The sequence below is a fragment of the Trichosurus vulpecula genome, chromosome 1 (assembly GCF_011100635.1).
Source record: "Trichosurus vulpecula isolate mTriVul1 chromosome 1, mTriVul1.pri, whole genome shotgun sequence".
Lineage (NCBI taxonomy): Eukaryota > Metazoa > Chordata > Mammalia > Diprotodontia > Phalangeridae > Trichosurus > Trichosurus vulpecula.
This window is the reverse complement of record NC_050573.1, coordinates 439786386-439806242: the sequence shown is the minus strand read 5'-3', so window position 1 is coordinate 439806242 and position 19857 is coordinate 439786386. Positions and strand designations below refer to the sequence as shown.

The following is a 19857-nucleotide window of genomic DNA, read 5'->3' as shown; positions in this document are numbered from 1 at the left end:
CACCTTCTGGTAGAGGAGACGCTTGGAGTGAATTACTTTATAATGCTTCCTTTGCCCACCCAGTCCTCTCAAATCTCAAGTTCCTCTGATTTCTGTTATTTACAGATAATAAAACAGGAACACCACTCGTCTAAGTAAAAATCTGTCTTCCCTATAATCTAATCTCGTTCAGGTCCTTTACCCTTTGCAGAATCCTTCTTCTATGAGCTCTGGACTTCTCATCTTCCTGCATAGTTAAAATTCCCTTTCATTCTCAATCTCTTCCTCTTACACCCTTCCCATCTTCCTGTTCTAACTACAAGCCCTCTCTAAAGATGATCATGGTCAAAGAATTTTTATATTTTTATACCAGGGAGGACTCTGGGAAAACCTCACCCACCAGAGGAGGTGGTCAAAAAAGGCAGAGGAGCAGAGTGGAGGTCAAAAACGTTGAGCCAAAATAAAGAAAAAAGACTGATTAGCACGTCAAGAAGTCTACTCGAGGGAAGCAGTTTCAGCTTCCTCAAAAGATAGTACTTGGTCATACAGCTGTCAGTAGGGCAGAGTTTAGATTTAAACAGCCAACAAGCAGCTTTCTGGGGCAATTAACCGGACCAGTGGGGAAAGCCGAATACTGAGCTTGATTCTGGGCCCTACAATGGGAGAGTCAACAGTTAGGGGCATCACCAGCTTGCTTAACCAAGCTGTTAGTTCTTGCAGCTTCGTTTGTGGTTCTTACAGATGACTGGCTGGAAAGTTTGTCCAAAAGGAAAGAATGAGATTGCCATTTTAGTCACAAAGATGTTCCTAAATGGCATGTCTTTTCTTCCACAATCCCCAATCCACCCCCAGATCAGACTTAGCTGAAGTCAATCAGTCAACGTTCCTATGTTAGACAGTGGGGCCTGTAAAGAGGGATCTTCCAGGGCTGGCTGTCAATATTTGGTCTTGAGTCTATAGACAAGTTGTCTGAAACCCTGGTTATTCATTTGGAGAAGGGGAAAAAATAGAAAACCATATGGGCATGATGGGCAGAGCTTGGCATCTAGTGATTAGGTATTAAATTATTATATAAGATGGAGTTTTTATTATGTTATATTTTATTATAAGACAGAAAGTCTTGAAAAATGCCCAGGGAAGAAGATCACCCAATCCAAGGCCTAGCCATGAGAACAAACCTTGGAGAACCACGTTGCCTGTTTTGGGACCCTGGAAGTCAATTACTTCACCTTTGCTATTTTCATGAGTATAAAGGGGAGATTACAGATGGTTCACTAAAATTCAAGAATACCTATATACATAGGAACCCTTGGACAAAGTGGTGGAATCCTGTGATATGTACTACACCTCTAGGGATGTCTGCAGCCCAACAGTGTCTGAGATAAGATGCCTAGTATTAAGACTCAGAAAGGAGTGACTTTCCCCTTCCAACATCCCCAGGATAGTCTGCTTCTGGGCAAGGACATGTAGTCGTAAGTGGAGGAGTCGGAAGTTGGGGGCAGGGGTGAGAGTGACACATAGAGTTCCTCTAATTGTGTAACTGAGGAAGATTTCCCTTCATCCTATGCCCACCCTGAGAAGGTCAGATCCAAGAAGTCAATGTGATGTCACATGTGGAGAAGGAGCAATTGATCTCTGGCACTTCTGGCAAAGACTAGGGATGACTTCCTTGAGATCAGACCTGTACATCTCAAAACTCAAATCACCTCCTTGAGATTGGTCAAATGACAGGTGAAGAAGTCTAGAAGCTCCAACCATTCAGCATCTCAGCTGTTGTATAGATATGCTTTCACCAGGATGCATTAACAGGTACTGGTTCAGGTTCTGGTTTGGACAAGATAAAAGGGAAGTTGTTGGGGTCACTGGTCTGACCTAGGCCCTTAGAAGCTGAATTCCCTACTGTTTCTTACTGTATGTCTGCAGGTTGAAAACCCAATATTCTGCCAAGATAGTGCATCCATTCTACTAGAGGGATCTTCCACGGCTGGCTGTCGATATTTGGTCTTCAATCTATAGACAAGTTGTCTGAAACCCTGGTTATTCATTTGGAGAAGGGAAAAGAATAGAAAACCATATGGGCGTGACAGGAAAAGCTTGGCATCTAGTGATTAGGTATTAAATTATTATATAAGATGGAGTCAGTAGGGCCAGACCCTACTGCCTGAGCGAGATGATTTAACTGGTTTTCCTAGAAACTTCTTCAGGGCCTCTTTCCCTGGCTTTTGTGAAAGCGGGGGAGGAGTAGATTTAAAGGATGTGTTATAGCCTCTCATTTTTGTTGACTGGGCCAGAGGCAGCTTCCCGGCTGTATGCTGAACTTGAGTAAAAACAAGGTATCTAGAGCATTGAGATTGTCGGTGGGTAACCAGGAAGCCTTTTAGGTGCCCCAAGTACTGATCCCAAAGCCTGCGGTCAGCAGCACATTTTGGCAAGTAGTTAGCTGCAGGTGAAGCAAAGGGGCAATGTTTCAAATTTTTGGGGTACGTGAGATTTAGAGAGAGAGTGGAAGTGATCAGGAACAGGGTCCAGGGCCCTTCAAGAAACAATGAGGAATTTGGACACTGAAATTCATTGGGTTGGTCTACTGGGGTATGAAAATATTTGTAATTCTTAAGGCATTTGGAGAGATCTCCAACTGCAACTTTGAGACTGTCGGGTGGGTGCTTTACCAGAGAGTACAGAAACAGAGAATTGCATTTAAAAATGAGCTGGTCATAAGCCCCTAACCAGTCAGAAGATAGAATCCCCAGGACAAACAGAAGGCCAAACACCAAAACCATAGTTGTCCTAGCACAGGGAGGGATCTGTAGTTTTAGGACCAAAAAGGTTAGGGGGCTCAAAGCTGTGAAAAGTAAGATAGCAGGTAAAATATCTAGGGATTAGGAGAATCAGGACCAGGTATTGCTTGTCAGAGAAGAGGCTAGGTTCATGGAATCCCTCTTCAATTCAAGAAGTAGAAGGCTGGTTTTCACATAATATGAGCTTCTGATCCTTGGAATCCCTGGATTTAGCATTCAGGTAGTAGGTCCTCCCCTGCTGGGTTGTGAGTGCCAGAAGTGGCTTGGTAGAAGTGACTAGCAAGGTTCCAGGTGGTCTTTCCCCCTCAACTTTTGGGAGAATTTGGGCTACGAATAGGTCCTGGGATTTACTTTCCCACCCAGGACATGTCAGACTTTTAGTGGGGCACCCTGATGTATGCTTTGTCCCCTGGCTGGATGCTGTGACAAGGAAAGTCATCTGGATCAGCCTACGATGCTTTGGTTTTCCTGTAAAGGGTAGATAGTACTTGAGTTAACACAGTGATTGTACTATACACAATATTCTCAAAGTCTTAATACAGTTTTAAGTTACTAAAGCATATTATGACAGCCTTAAACTGTTCACTGAGCTCCCCTGTTGCTGGTGCCCAAGTTCTGGTTGGCATGAAATACTCAAAAGTTTATCTCACAAGGGGAAACTGTGTTTTCTGTTTGGGGAGACTGGCATTTCTAAACTGGATCATTATCAAGGGCAGAGCTTTAGCCCACTTATATCTTATATATACTTATATATACTACTTATATATAGACTTCTTCTCTGGTATGAAGGGAGGGCCGAAAAATTTTACATGAATTTTCCAGATCATAGGAGTGCCATACCCCTGACAGAACCTAGACCTAGATCTTCCCTTAGAGGGAAGCTTGCTTTCTACTTGCCCTAAGGTTTGGGGATGGCATAGGAATATGAAATTTTAGGGAGAATCCATGAGATTTTGCTACCTGATGGTTGACCTCAGAAGTGAAGTGGTTCCCCTGGTATGACTCAATCCATATTGGAAGGCTGGGAGGGATTAATTCTGTAATTTTTTGGGTCACTGTTATGGAGTCTGCTCTCTGGGAAAGATAACATTCTACCTCTCTATGAAGCAAACAGACTATTACCAGGCAATATTTAAAACCCAGAGAGGGTGAAAAATTCTATGAAGTCTATGTAGAATCTCTAGAATGAAAGATTAGGCCTCCATAAGGTGCTCCCACAGATCTTTACCCCTTTTCCTTCATGGTAGTTTCTTCAAATACGCAATTTGTGACAAATGTGGCAATGCCAGTTTTTCACTAGTCTCAATGCTATGCCACATGGCCTTTGCACATATGGCCCATTTAAATGGGTTACAAGTATATGCCAAAATAGTAGGATTGGGAGACAATAAGTTTTCCATTTGGCCTCATCATGAGCCCTGCAGAGTTTGTGAAGCAGCCTAGAGATGTCCACCTTTATCTCTCAAGATGGGGTATGGCCCATCAAGAGGAAATGGTGTCATTAAGTGACATTGGGAGTGGGAGGAATGCAAAAGAAGGTGGGGATAAGGTGAGATCTCTTAATTCTGTAGCACCTCAAGCAGCAGCGTTGGCACAGGTGGGTCAGAAACAGGATCTAGTGTGTGGAGGGCAGAGGGTTACAGCAATTTGGGAAGAAGTAGATGGCCTTGAGGAGAGCAGCTGTGAAGGGCCCATGGGAAACGGAGATTCCCAAGCTGAGGGATTCCTTCTATATCTGATCCACAGAATGACAGACTCCAAAAGCATATTTGGAATTGGGTAGAGATATTGATTGATGTGTCTTTTACCAATTGTTGAACTCAAGTAAGGGCAGTTAGCCCTCACAAGGTGCAGCTTGTACTGAGGATGAAAGCCCCGAAGTTTCATAAGGGGTGACCACTGGATAGGAGAAAATAAGGCCCCAGGAATCTTGAATGCATAAAGGACTTATCAAAGAAAAGGATGAAAACAGAGATGGGTATCTGGGGGAAGGTCCAAAAGCAGTTATGCAGAAGAGAATTTGGATCTCTGTGGAAAGAGAAGGAGGGTGGGAGGATTTAGGGTGTTACCCCATATACAGCAAATGGCAGGATTAGGAACAATGGAGCGTCAGGAAGTACAAAGATATTAAAAGCTCAAAGGTCTTGGAAAGGTCCTTCTGGGTCAAGTTTTCCCTCTTAAGCTGGAGGATGGGGGGTTCTGGAGGTACTGCAGGGTGAAACTGTGTAACATAGCACTCCTTTGGACAGCAGTGATTCAATTACAAATGTGATTCTCTGCTCTGAATCCCTCAAGATGGGATACTAGAGAACAGAGTTGGAAAAGGTTTGTTGGCCTTATAGTAAATTTTGACCAGTGCTATCCCAAGAAGTAAATCCATATACTCCGAAAGGGTTACTCACAAGGCAGAGCAAATTTTTTCTAAGGGCTGAGAGCTGGGATGGTGGTTCCCATTCATTATTGGGGTGTCAGAATTTGGACCAATTAGGGAACTGCCTATTGGGGTCAAGGACCCAATGAAAGGGCCCAAACTGGATGGAGAATAGGATTCCTCTCCTATCCCTATAGCATACACTACAATAGGGGTGGAGAACCTACAGCTTCGAGGCCACATGTGGCCCTCTAGGTCCTTAAGTATGGCCCTCACAGAACAAATTCCCTCAATAAAAGGATTTATTCTATAAAATTGGACTCAGCCAAAAGGCTGCACCCAAGCACCTAGAAAGCCACATGTGGCCTCGAGGCCACAGGGTTCCCCACTCCTGCACCATACTTTGTTATAGACAATTCTATGCCTTCCACCTTAATAGTTAAGAAGGTAGCCCCAGTGTCAATGAGAAAATTCAGTTCCCAATTCCAACTGTGAGCTAGATGTGGCATTTCAGGGTCCTATTGAGGGCGGACTGGGTCTCCTAACAGGCAGTTAGGAAATTTGCCAGCTTCTCTGGGACCAGAGAGATCATAGAAAGGATGGTCCTGAGGGAGCCCCCTCCTTCCCTGCTGTTCTTGGTCCCTGAGCTGTTACGGATTCATTTCACCGAAGTCTAATCTTCTCATGATAATGATATCACCCAGGATGCTTATCTCTGTCTGTGGGACCCTTTTACACAGGAACAAGAATTTCAATCACTGCATGCTTATTCTGGAGTCATTCTACATGAAGGACTAAAACAGTCCTGTTCAGTTCCTTCGTTTTTTAGCCTTCTGTTTGACATTTAAAAAAAAAAACACAAAAAACTCAGTAGCTGTAGAGTTAATGACACTAAATGGGAACCCATACCAGCCCACCACTTAATTTTTGATGGAGAATTGAATGTCAGAGACTCTTCACTAGGGCAGAAATGAGAAGGAGCTAGTATTAAGGAGAGTTTGTATCTAACACAGTGTATCTTTTTGAAAAGTTTCCATAAAGTATCCTACAAAGATGTAGGATGTTCTTCTCCACATCATTTGCACAAATCCATTTTAATCCAGTTATGTCTTCGGTTTCTGTAATATGGCACCTGGGGTCCTCTTATCTACACAGTATTGGTTTATATCTGTGGTAGGGAATTCCAGTGATGGGTCAGGCCCTCTTTTACTCTGGATTCCAGGTAACTTTTTAGCCAGGCAGCAGGTTCAGTGGAGGAAAATTGTATACTCACAGGAGGAGAGAGCATACAGGGAAGTTACCTTAAAACCCTATGAATAGAACTGTAGAGTACCAAGGACCACTGAAGTTTCCCCTAAGCTTTACAAGGTCCTCAGATGGGGTGGGAAGAGACGTCTGTGATTAACGGTATCAGCAGCTGTCCAGGGCACATGCATTCTTTGAGCTTTGTTCTCCAGAGTGCCTGGATATATACACACTGAATAATGGTTACTGATCTCAGGAAGAGAAGGTACTGTGTCTTCAGAAGAAGGGGAAAAAGAGGAAATGTTATAGGGAATAAAGTTGTCCTTCCCCATCGTGGTTTAGATACAGTGTGGGGTCAGCATAAGAAATGCGAGTTTGGGGAAGTTTTGCAGAAGCCACAGATGACACAAAAAAGTTCGGAAACTCAGAAATGCATAAAATATATATGTAGTATTGTATAATATCAACATATTTTATCTTTTAACACCATAATAATTTAGACTTCTTCTCTGGTATGAAGGGAGAGCCGAAAAATTTTACATGAATTTTCCAGATCATGGGAGTGCCATACCCCTAACTCCCACAATGTGGAAAGGATAACTGTAGATACTTCTTAAAACCCACTTATAAGCAAGGTAAGGACTCTCTTAAGGTTTTCTAACCTCATTCCCATGATCTCTGCTCCACTTTCCCTCAAGGATCTGCAGAAAAGTGTTTGGAGAGTCTAAGTTTCAAGGAACAGCTGGACAAGAGCGGGGTAGAATGATGGGGAAGGCATGGATGGAGGATGTGTCAGAGAATTAAGGGGAAGGGTCAGGAGAGGGTTGAGCTGGAAGGGAAGGGGGAAGGCAGAATTGGTAAAGGAGGGGGATCCTCTAAACAGTGGGAGCAAGACAATGAGAATGTGCCCTGTGACTCCACAGTTAATGAAATAGCAAAAGAAGCTCTATCCCATTGGAAGATCTGTATGTGGCCATGGGCCATCTCTGGCACTACGCCTTCTTTGTTATTTCTATAAAATACCTGGCCTGGCCTGAGGGTTAGTGCAAAGATCTACAACTGTTTCCTGCTGCTGTCCAGGGTGGGCTTGTGAATAAGCTCCCCCCAATAAAAATCTATTTGCTTCTTCCTCTCTTTCTTTGGCATTTCAATATTCTCTTGGAGGTGGGACTGTCCCTTAGGATGGTCTACCACCTTATAATTGGCATAATCAGGACAGAACAGATCTGCCACCTTACAACTGGTATAGCTGCCGGGATACTAAAGAAATGGTATTGGGGAAATTGGGGGAAAAAGCCTCCACAGGGTTAATCCCAAGTTGGTCACTCACCTCCCTGGGAGGAGGGCTGGCCAGCATGCTAGATGCCTGGTGTGAATATGGAGATGCCTAAGAAAAGCTGATTGGCTGGTACCTTGACCAGTTTGTAGTACACTAGGTTGGCTATTTGTGTTACTTAGTGGAAGATTTATAGCCTAGGCCGGGGGTAGGGAACCTGTGGCCCTCTAGGTCCTCAAGTATGGCCGTTTGACTGAATCCAAACTTCACAGATCAAATCCCCTTAAGAAAAGAATTTTTTCTGTAAAACTTGGACTCAGTCAAAGGCTGCACCTGAGGACCTAGAAGGCTACATGTGGCCTCAAGGCTGCAGGTTCCCCACCCCTAGCCTAGGCAAACATCAGACTTTCAGCCCTGTTAAGAGAGACTTTGAAATGGCAACTACCCTCGTTGTCACCATACAAAGTACAGAATAACCTTGAGGTAAAAAGATGGAGGTGACTAGTAATTTTTTGAAGAGAAGACAGAGGATGGTATAGGGGAAAAGAAAACAGGGAGAGTTTTTCTTTCTCTCTTCCTTTCTTTCTGATGGTAGCTGAGTCAAAGGACAGACAGGACAGATAGAGAAAGAAAAAACTCAATGAAGTGAAGATTATTTGGGATATGATTGGTAAAGGAAATGTCGGACCAGTATATGCAGGAAACAAGACGAGTTTTGAAAGGTAATAATTGTGTAGGGTGTGTGTGTGTATGTGTGTGTGTGTGTGTGTGTGTGTGTGGAAAAGAGGGAGAGAAAGAGTGAGCATGGCTACTGGAGACATCTTAGTAAGGACCAAACTGAGAATAGCAACAAGTTTGTGAGTTTTGCTTATTATCGGGCAATATTCAAAAGGCCAGTATCTGATAACATCCCTATTAAGGAAATACTGAGGCCCACTATCTGTTGGTCTGCTTTGTGTTTCTCTGTGCCTACATCTGTGTATGTCTCAAGAGTGTGTGTATTTGCAATTGTATGCATGGAGTTTAGAGGGAAAAAACCTCATGGGCAAATCTCTGTGTGTCTTGTTAACCCTTTCCTGGGGAAAAATATGTGAACTACTCTGGGAAGTTTGCTAAATTTTCAGAAAGATTCTTCCCTTCCCTTTACATTCCTGAACCATGACCAGGTTCAGCAGTAAGGGAATCTTTTCCCTCATATCGCATAATGTTTTATATCACAAACTAATTAAAAACTAAGTTTGGGACTAAAATGTAAATTTTCTATTGCAAATCCCTGAATTGTGGTTTAAATGTTTTTATAGAGGCTGAAATATTCTAGCAAGTTTTGAGTTAACATTCCTTAGAATTTGTTTCTAAGAGTTTGCCACCATTCCCCAGGATGACAAATTTATTGTTTTACAGCTAGAGAAGAACTTCATCTTACTGACTGCAGAGACGGGGGGCAAGTGAAGGCAGGGGGAGTGGGGAAGAGACAGAGAGTGGTAGCAGGGAAGTTACAAAGTGAAAAAAAAAGCTGCAATATTACACTTTAGAATAGATCTGGCACTAATAAACTGTTTACCTAGTATTAACTCTTTCCCAGTTCATGAAATAAAAGAGAGAAAAGGTTTGGGTACCTCAGGAAACAACCAACATATAGGTTTGAATAGAACACCTAATTAGATACTTGGGCAGTCTTACAAACTAAAGTTAAATACTAATCAATTTAGAAATAACTTTTTAAATTGATGTATGTCTTGGAATTAGAAATTTTGCTATAAATTAGATGAGACTCCTACATATTTTTAACAGATTACGCTCAATTTGAATTTTAAGAATGGCCTTGCCTCCTCCCTACAAAAGAAGAAGCTTATTTAAGGGAGCAGGAGGAGCAAGTGCAAGCCCTCCTGAGGACTCCCAAACTGTAACAACTCGAGAAAAATCCTGCCAATTAGGTCCATAGTTGAGTAATGAGACTCAATAGGGACTGGAAAAATTATGGAAAAAAGGGAAAAATGGTGATTACTGTGTGCAGAAAGGTACAAAGAAAAAACCTTGTAGAATCCCCCTATCTGTAAATTTATACCATCTGCTTTGACAAAGTTGTCAGCTCTTATCATCCCTAGGAAAGAGCTTGTTAGGGTTATGGAATTCCTAAACAATGAATTGGGCTGCTGAGAATTTACAAGTTTATGATATAGAAGTGATTTCTAATGATTGATCTTTACACCAGGATGAGTTTAAACTCACTAAGGAAAAGAAAAATAGAAAGAACAAGTGAAGGATGTTAAGCGAAATCATGAGTGTGAGAGTGATAGAGAGTGAGAAAGAGAGAGAGAGAGAAAGAGAGAGAGAGAGAGAGAGAGAGAGAGAGTGTGTGAGTGTGTGTGTGTGTGTGTGTGTGTGTGTGTGTGTGTGTGTGTTCTGGTAAATTTCTATTGCTTATTGCAACACCATGAGAATAACGATTATTGTATCCAGCCCTCTGCTTCTGGATACTTGCTATTTGAGGTAAAATCTCTTGGGACTGTAATCTGATATTGTTCTAAGTTTTGCCTTCAGGAATGCTTGTCTGAAGCCAATAATCTACCATTCGAGAGAAATGCTACAAGTGGCTCAAAGACACTGTGATACTGAACTGCAGGTGTGGATGTCTGTATCTCAGAAAAGATTGAGGTTAACAACCTTGGCCTGGCCAAAGGTAGGATCCTCTTGACTCGATTTCCCCATTGTATTACTTCCTTTTGTCCATACCAAATGTTCATATGGGATATTTATGTCTGACCTGTGGTGTGGCCTTTTGAGCTTATACTGGTCTGACTGGCCACAATGGGACACATTGTACATTGACCCCAATATAATGATGTAATTTTGGTCCTCTTCAAATATGAAGGACAATAGCAACAACTTCCTTTTGAACAGAAATGTCTCCTACCTGGCTAATCCTGAGTCTGGTTATGAGGTGGAACTGTTATTTCATGATTAGTTGTCCACTGTGACTCTTATCTGAAACCAAACAGCGCTAAGGATGCTTTATCCGGGTACACATGTGTTAAGTCAATCTGTGCCCTTAGACTTAGGCTTGGGGGGACCAGTTTTAATGCTGTTATAATCATATCTCTGCTTTTTCCTTTTATAGTAAATTTCTACAATCATGGCAAGTGGCCAGTATAAGATAAGGGCATAATGCAATTATGTAAGATCTTACTGTTTTCAATCTGAATGTATAGTCATCCCATATCCCAAACACCAAAGTAAATTAGTACTTGGACTTGTCATCTGCCTGCTAATAGTTATATAGGCCTGTACAAGATTAAGTGCCTGAAATATCTCTTCCTTTCAGAATGCTATGGGAATAAATAGACAAAGATAAAAACCCTGTGAGACAAAGATGTGAATATATTCATTTGTGAGGTTAAAGTCAGAAACTTCTGTTTTGTTTTAAGGACAAGAATTTCATTGCAATTGGTCACCTTAGTGGAGAACAATGCTTGTGTAGTATCTATTCCATTTGAATGTGGTTAACAATGAAACTTGTTTTGCTACAGGCAACCCATTTGATATAAATTGTTCTCTGTATATAACTGGGAATTAATTACTTTGTATATCTACACATCCTATCCTGGGTCTTTCATTACAATTAAAGTCGGCCTCTTGTAAGTTAATTCATTTGCACAACCACTGAGCCGAGGAGTGGAAAGTACCTACCAACAGTGTTGTTCTTACCTCTATTTTCATATATAGGATTAGATCTTTAATAGCATCTGATCCTTCTAAAGGAATTTGAACTAACTGGACGGAAAACAAGGTTGGGTTTATCCCGTTCATTCAGAACTGAACTTTTCCCTATTTGAGTCTGGGATTCAGGTTTGGGTTTGATCCATATCTTTTCCTAGCTTAATTATGAGCTCTTTACTTTAGTCTTGGACTTTTTTGAGGGAATCCTTAAGGCTAACACCAATGTTTTCCTGCCTTTTCATCTCAACGTGATCTGCCCAAAGGAACTAACAGCTCATCTGTTTAGGATGGGAATCTTCCAGGACCTTCTAAGATAAGTACATTTGTCATAATCAAAAGAACCTTCATCTAGTCACTGGCACTCAGATCCCACTGGTTCACATAGATCCACATCGGATCCCTCTTGGTTTGCCCACTCCAAATATGTCAGAAACTAAGAGACAAGCTAGCTGACAGGGGCTAAGAGAGGACCTTGATCATGTGAGCAAGGAAGACCTACAAGTGAGAGTGTTTTGTTGGATGCCTGTGATTCTTCCTAACTTTCAGGCTGAATTGGAGTCTGAATCCTCAGAGACTCCACTACAAAAGACCTAGCAATGAGGAGCTCTATCCTCAGGTCTAGTCTCAAACTTGAGAGATCTGACAGGCTGGAATAAAGGAAGAGAAAAGGAGTAGTCCCAATAATGCGTCAGAGAAGAAAAAAGAGAAAACGCAAGGTTCAGAGACAGGCCCACAGTCACCGTCCTGGTGTCTGCCAGGAGAGGAGAGAGAGTCCATTCCATTGAGATACCTAGGTCACACATCCAGCTTCATTATTCCTTGGATAGTAGGTACAACTGCTTAGTGGTTAGACAGTTCTAGTTAAATAATCATTACGATTTAAGAAAATTTCCTGACATTGGTAGAAAAGGAGTAAACAGAAGAGGAGAGAGGGAAAGGAAATAGGTAAATAAGAGTTTGTTAATTTTCATGCCAACAAAACAATTTCTATTCCCACAGTCCTACTCAGGTCCACCCAATCTTAATGGTCACTTGTATGTGATTAATTTGGGGAAAATGATTCCTCCTTCCCCTCTGAAGACAGAGTTGGGCACTCTAGGAGGCTAATTAGGTCAACATCTTACCTTCTGATGCACCTCAGCGGTCCTGAGCAATGGCTGTTTCCACCACTGTGAGGGGAGTTCTAGTCATCTCCAGTCTGACACCAAATTGTTAGGGAATTTCTTGAATAGGAAGGTCCCTGGGAGAATCTCATCCACCAGTGGATCCACAAACTAGTTATCTAAAAAGCTAGGGAGCCAAACTAAAGAGAAAAGACTTAATAACATGCAAAGGAAGCCACTCAATGGAAGCAGTTTCAACTTTTTTAGGAAATAGTATATCCTTATATAGCTATATAGAAAGGTAGAATTTATGTTATACAATGAGCAATATCTTGCATCATTTAAACACATCAAAGGGGTATTGTCCTACTGTACAAGGAAAGGTAATTACTTCATTTGACGTAGGCTCCTGTAATGGGATGCTCAACAGTCCATTGCATTGCCAAGTTGTTAGATATTCCAAACTCTCTTTAGTCTTGCAGATGGTCTGCTAGAAAGCCCAACCAAAAGGAAAGAAGAAGGTTGCCACTTTAGAAAGGAGGCTTCCATTTTATTCACAAATATATTTCTAAAAAGTGTGTCTTTTCTTCCAAAGGTTGAGGGAACTGCTTTATCTCCTAAGCAAAGACAGTCTGTAACTCACTATTGCATCTCACACAGATATGGCAACCATATGTCTGATTTCAAATATTCTATTCCATTGTCCCATAAACTATCTAAATGTCCTGGAGATTATAATATTTCACTAAATAGCATCTAAGTATGTCAAGTCAGCCACCATTACAATGAAATACATGGTCACAGAAGATTGAGAGTCACAGGTAGAAGAAACCCCATGCTTCCTCACTAGCCTGTGTTATTTTATGCCTGTCTGAACAAGTAGAGAGAAGTTGGTGGAGAGATGTGGAGCAAGCCACAACATTGCTAGCAGTAAAACCCAACACATGAAGACTATAAGCACCAAGAGAAAAGCACAGATGCCTTTAGCAACAAAGCCAAATTCACTGACTGCACTGATGGGGAAACAAAAATGATTATTTCCACTTTCTATAAGGCTGTAGAGTACTGTGGAAAGCAAAAGAAACAACTCCAAGACAGTCACTCAAGTCAACAGATTTATAACTCGCAAGCAAGGGGGGATGCACACAGAGTATCTGTGTATGAGCACAGTTAGATTTTACTATGACGGTTTTTTATGCAACAAAATCAAAGGAAATGCTCTGTTTGGCTACATTAGTGAAGTACAAGAACATGCGGGAATATGAGAAAACAAAAATGAGCCCCAGACTCATTCTTAGAAACATTTGCTTTAAAAAGAGATAAATTATACATGGTCCAGAAAATTAGCTGCAGCAAAGAAATATCTGTTGGAATAGGATGAAAAATATCAAGTGCTTCTTCAGAAACATTTGTTATATTTTGAGCTAACTTAGCAACTATAGTAGTCCTAGAATTACTGAAAACCAAGATGATATTACTTAGATTCAAAGTCAAATAATCTCCATTTTCCTATTTACTCTGCTTCTGTAGTTCAAAGATTGAGATGTTCAAAATCACTTCATTACATTTTTTAATGTTGAAATGAGTGCAAATGGCAAAATGTATCTTATTTTTATGTATGCTTTTAATTCAACTTTATAAAATGAATATTTTCTGGTCTCTTCCCATGCTATAGCCTTTCTTAGCTGCAATTAAGCCAGCTGGAACCACCTACGAGATGAGGCCTGAAGACCAACTCCAACATTATAGTCAATCAATCAGCAAGCATTTATTAAGCTCTTACCCTGTATCAGGCACTGTGCTAGACAATGAAAAGAAAAACCATAACTTGCCCTCAAGGAGCTTATATTCAGATTAGAAAAAAAAACTCGGGGCTGATTTATTTATTTATTTTTTATAAAACTGCCTGCCTATTTCTCCTTGTCCTGTAGCTAGCAGATCAGAGCATCTTGGAAGTCGCTCCATGTGGAAGAAACTTGCTTCTGAGAGAATCATGATGATTTCTAAGTGCTTTGGAAAGAGGAGATCATTCACAGACATTCTGTAACCGATTCTGGTTGGCTAAAACACATGGTTGAGATGAGACATCACCTGGCTGCTTAGCCACAATTGTGTGCACCTCAAACAGGCCTGGGTCAGCACTGGATGTCTCTTTTCGATTCATTCCCCTCTCCGTCATGTAAGAGACCATGCTGTAAAGCCATGCTGGCCCCAAGAAACAGACCTCAGTCCTTGGCCTTACCTTTTGTTTTTTTCTATTATGTGTTGATAATAATTTAATATCAATTTAGTAACTTGAATAAGGGCCAGAGCCTGAAGTACTAGCTAACCAGAAGAAAAGCCTGGACCTAAGCCTCTTTGTTCTCTGAGTTTACCTATATCAACAAGGCCAGATGGGGCTGACTTAAGAACATTCTTTCCTCTGGCCATTAAGGATGAGACACTTAAACCGAGAGACTATCTTGAATAATGTGACTTTTTTATGGGCATATACTATGTTATGGCATGTTAATAGTAAATTAAACACAGAAATGCTAGGTTGTAGTTTCGATTGACCTTTGTCAACTCTCTTATCTGATTGTATTTACAACCTATTTGATTTAGAAAAATCCTTTTTTGTATCATGGTTAAACATACATGGAGATCATAAAATTGAGTAACACAGACATGCAGAGTTGTGATTGTTCTAAAAATGTATTTAAACTTTCTCATTCTTCTGCTCAGGCGGTCAGATTTTGCCTGGCCTCCATACATGTATGCTGCTAGCTTTAAGGAAATAAACAATATGAATTTACATATCACCTAGCTTGTTTGCCTCCTTTAACCAAACTTTCAGGTCGACAAGTGGAGTCTTTGACATTAGGAGTTTCCAAAAGTTGAGAGCAATCCACAGGATTCTGGGAACCAGAATACAAGCCAGGTTTTACATCAATGCCTCAAGGAGCAAGAAGCAACCTTTGGGAGTAACTTTTAGGGTTCTAGGTCAGTGGCAGCTGAGACGACTTGGTGGGGCAGATGCTATGTAGAACAGGGCTAAGTTTTGATCTTATTTTCCAGAAACCAAGGTGGTTCAGGAAAGAGCACTGAGGTGTTGACAGGGAAAATGTGCATTTGTTCTTATTATATCTTGGAAGTAAATACGCCTCCGTAAAAACTAATTTATATTAAATGAAATGGTGATACTTGTCACAGGTTCCTAATGATGGCAGCAACACAGCTCAAATTTATAGGAGTAAAGAATAGACATCCCAACCCCTCAGAGTGGTGAAACTTCCAGTCTAGCATGGTAGAGTCATCTAATCATACAAAAAAGACCCAGACAAGGCTCCTTGTTCAATAAAGAATTTTCATTAAAGTGCTGGAACAAATTGAAAAATTCTTTGAAGTTTTGGTTATCTCTGTGGGAAGCCCACATCCACTTTTTCATAAGATTTTTGCTAGTTCAGCAACTAATACTAAGGTAAGAAGTGGAAAGTAATATAACTCAAAAATGATAGGAAGGAAAAAATTCTCATACCATATGTCCTGAATTGGGGTTCCAGTCACAAGATAGGCCAAAAATTATTTCATATTAAGGAGCATTTGGGGGATTTCAAGGTGGTACCAACAGGCTGCAAAGACTTCTCAGTCATTTCCAAGGTAAAAGGCTAACCTATCACTTGAGTTATTTTTTTTTAAAGGGTAGGGAAAGCAAAAGGATATACAACCACTGGATTTGGGGGTAAAAAGGAAAAAAAGGTGACTAATGGAATGAGACCAAGTGCAATGGTAGCAAATTTGGAAGTTCACAAGTCATGGGGGGGGCAGTGTTGTAGAAAGGTGGGAAACTCATTTCTATAATTTTTAAAAAAGACTTTCTTTAGAACTCCAAAGTAAAAAAAATTCAACGACAATAAATTCACAAAAGCTAAGGAGGCGAAAGCTAGAGGAGGTGATAACCATTTAATATCAATTTAATAACTTCAATAAGGGCCAGAACCTGAACTAATCAACCAGAGGAAAAGTTTGGACCTAACAACTTCTTTGTTCTCTGAGTAAAACAGAACACCTCTTCTTAGGTCAACAAGCCCAGATGGGGCTGACTTAAGAACATTTCTTTTTTCTGTTGATGGCCATTCAGGAAGACCCTTAACCCAAAACACTATCTTGAATAATGGGATTTTTTTGTTATCTCAGTATTTTATAGACATATAGTATATTATGGTATGTTAATGACAAATAAAATACAGATGTCCTGGATCGGAATTTCAATGGACATTTGGTCAACTCTCTTATCTTATTGTATTTACAACCTATCCAATTAAGAAATTCCTTTCTTATACTGTGATTAAACATACATGAAGATCATAAATTTTGAGTGACACAGACATTCTGACTTGGGACTGTCCTGAAATGCATTTAAGCCTTATTATTCTTTTGTTCACAGTCAGATTTTGTCTGACTCTATACATGTATGTATCTGCTAGCTTTAAGGGAATAAACAATATGGATTTATGTATCACCTAGCCTGTTTGCCTCCTTTAACCAAACTTTCAGGTCGAGAGAGGCAATGCCTTGCTGCTCAAGGACCTGGATTCAAATCCCACCTCTGACCTTTTTACTCCCTGTGTGAATACGAACAATTCACTTAAAATCTCCTTGGGCCTCGGCTTCCACATCTGTAAAAGGAAATGAGTGGGCTAGATAACCCTCTGAGGGTCTCCGTTTCAGCCCTGGTTCTAGGATCCTGGGTTCTCTTCCTCTCCACCACCAAAAATGTAAAATGTGTTGTTAATTAAACATCTGATCTTATGGCACTTTGAGATTTACTGACACAGGTAAGTCCTGCCACCCTCCTGTTGTAATTGACCAGAGTACAGGGGAGCCAGAGGCCGGAGGGCAGATCCCCCAGGGTCACACACAGGGTCTGGATTCTCCGGCCAGGAGGACTCTGGTGGCAAGTTTCAAAATTGGAGCTAGTTTCCCAAACCAAACAGCCCTAGTTCCCTTCGGTTACGTGCCCGTCCTGGGACAGCCTGCGTGAACTTAGTTTCGATTTCCTCAGCCTGGCCCCGGGCCAAGGCCATTCATCTCTCCGCTGGTGCGCGGGTTGGATCGTCTAGAGCCTCTACCCTCCCCCACCTTCACCAGGCGGATCCCTGGGAATCCAGCCACTAGAAAAGTGGTCGGGCCCCGCAAAAGTTTTCAATCTACAAGCCACGAGGACGCGTCTCCTTTGTGCCACTGGGAAACAAAGGCAGAAATGCAACAGTTACTCGCCTTCCGCGACAGTACTTTCTATCCCAGGGAAGCCAGCGCGAACTCGCAGCGCAAGAGAAGGGCTGGCTTTGAAAACATCTTGGATTTCCCGCCAACCCCCAGTAAACGACAACCACAAGCGCAACAGCAATAATTTAATTCAATTCAACTTAACAAACACTTATTAAGTGCTTACTACGTGCCAAGTACCGCACCACCGGGCCGGGGAACAAAGTCAGAAATGCCGACAGTTACTCGCCCTCCGGGAGCGTATATTCTAAACTAGGAAACATAAGACAAACTAGGAACAAAGTGAAGAACAAATCCAAGGGCCGGGCTTGCAAACAGCCCAGATTTTTCCGCCGTACCACGTTCTCCCCCAGCCTCCGCCAACAACCGCCACGAGAACAATAGCAACAACCCAATTCACTAAACATTTACTAGGTGACTACTACGAGACACACACCGTACGTTCAAACCTGGGGAAGCTATGACTAATTAGGCGCAAAAGAAGAGAAAAAACAATCCAGAGGCTGGGCTAGTAAACACCTCCGCGTTTTCGCCTACCCACCCTTCCCCCAGCAAACAACCACGACAATAAGAAACAGCAACAACTGAATTCCATCTAATATTCATTAAGTGCCAACTTACCGCCCGGACTGAAATGCAAGTTCCCCGGACAAATGCAGGGGCTGGATTTCCCCGCCCACCCCCAGCATACGACCACAAGAACAGATCAATTCAAATAAACATTTATTAAGCTCATACTATGTGCCGGGCACTCGGGATACAAATGGGGGACGGGGGGGGGGGGCAGGGAAGAGATAGAGAGAGAGAGAGAGAAAGTCCCAGCCCTCGCGGAACAATAACAATAATAAAACAAAAAAAGCAAACCCCATCCAGCCTTGCAACCCATTTCAGGGCTTCCGAAACCTGAAAGAAACCAGCGTCCCCGGACCCACCTGGCCACTCGCAGGCTTCTCGCTCTCTCTGGCGCGCAGTCGGCAGCAGCCGGCACAATGGAACGCTGGCGACCCGGGATTCTCTCGGGGATCCAGCCTTGCAGACATCTTGTTCTGGCAAGCCCTGGGCATCCTGTGCAGGGCTGCCCTGGGCCCCCCTCCCCTTAAAGACGCAGCACTGCATTCTCTAGTCTGGTCCGGACGCGTGGAAATGTATCGCAGACCTCATTAAACAAAAGACAAATCATTCACAAAATATTGAAGCCCAAGATCAGTGTTAGAATGAAACGCTACAGGTGTTCATTAGCTTAAAAGAGAAAAAGCGGGTTTACTTTTTTTTTTCAATAACGTAAACTTTTTTTTTTTTAAATGTGATCTGCCAAGACCTGAATTCCCAGGTCTGTGTTTCTCCTGGACTGTTTGCTTCTCTTCAAGTGGGAGGCGCAGTGATGTTATTAAGGGGAAATGCCAGCAGTCAGAACCGCTGGAGTCCGAACTTAGAACCTGTTGCAGTGAACGATCAATTGGTGTGTGTTGTGTTTAGTCTGGATTTCTGTGTTTGAGGAGTTGCGATGATTAACGTCGTTATTACTACTATCCTAGCATCATTAACATTATCAACCATAACTATAATGGTGGTGCGGGTTTATGCAACTTTTATGGTTGACAGAACACTTTACACACTTTAACAATAGTCTGGAAGTATCTTGCATCTACAGATTTATGTACATGTTGGGTCCCCCATTAGAATGTAAGTTCCTTGGGAGCCTCGATTGTTTTTGTGTTTCCTTGTATCCCCAGAGGTGCCTAATAAATGATGAACCATCTCAGAACAAGGGACCTCTAAGGCCCTTTCTGGCTCCAACTCCGTGAAGTCGTTACTCATTGTTGAACTGACTAACTATAATCAAAGTAAAGGATAAATGAAAGGGAGGGATAAATGAAACCTGGGCTGAATGATGAACCAGGAAGAACAAGCAGGGGTCTAATTGTTAAGTGGTGAAATGGAACTGGAGGACAGGGGTAACCCCTAAAATTGAGGGAAACACCATTGATGGTGGCTTCATCTAATGGCAAAAACACTAGACTAGGGAGAGTACTGGGGAAGCATGAAGTGTAACCCACCTGGCCTTCAAGTAATGGAGTTAGGATAATCAGTTATATTTGT

The 19857-nt window shown here is 41.8% G+C and overlaps 1 protein-coding gene across 2 annotated transcripts in view; it reads right to left on the bottom strand.

Moving 5' to 3' along the window:
- ZBED3 (zinc finger BED-type containing 3) overlaps positions 1-18792 on the bottom strand; it is a 35589-nt gene extending 16797 nt beyond the window's left edge. For both annotated transcript variants that reach the window (XR_005010670.1, XM_036763225.1), the window contains exon 1: positions 18690-18792. The gene's annotated coding sequence lies outside the window, so the exon portion shown is untranslated. The remainder of the gene's footprint in view (positions 1-18689) is intronic.
- Between the last annotated feature and the right edge of the window lie 1065 nt (positions 18793-19857).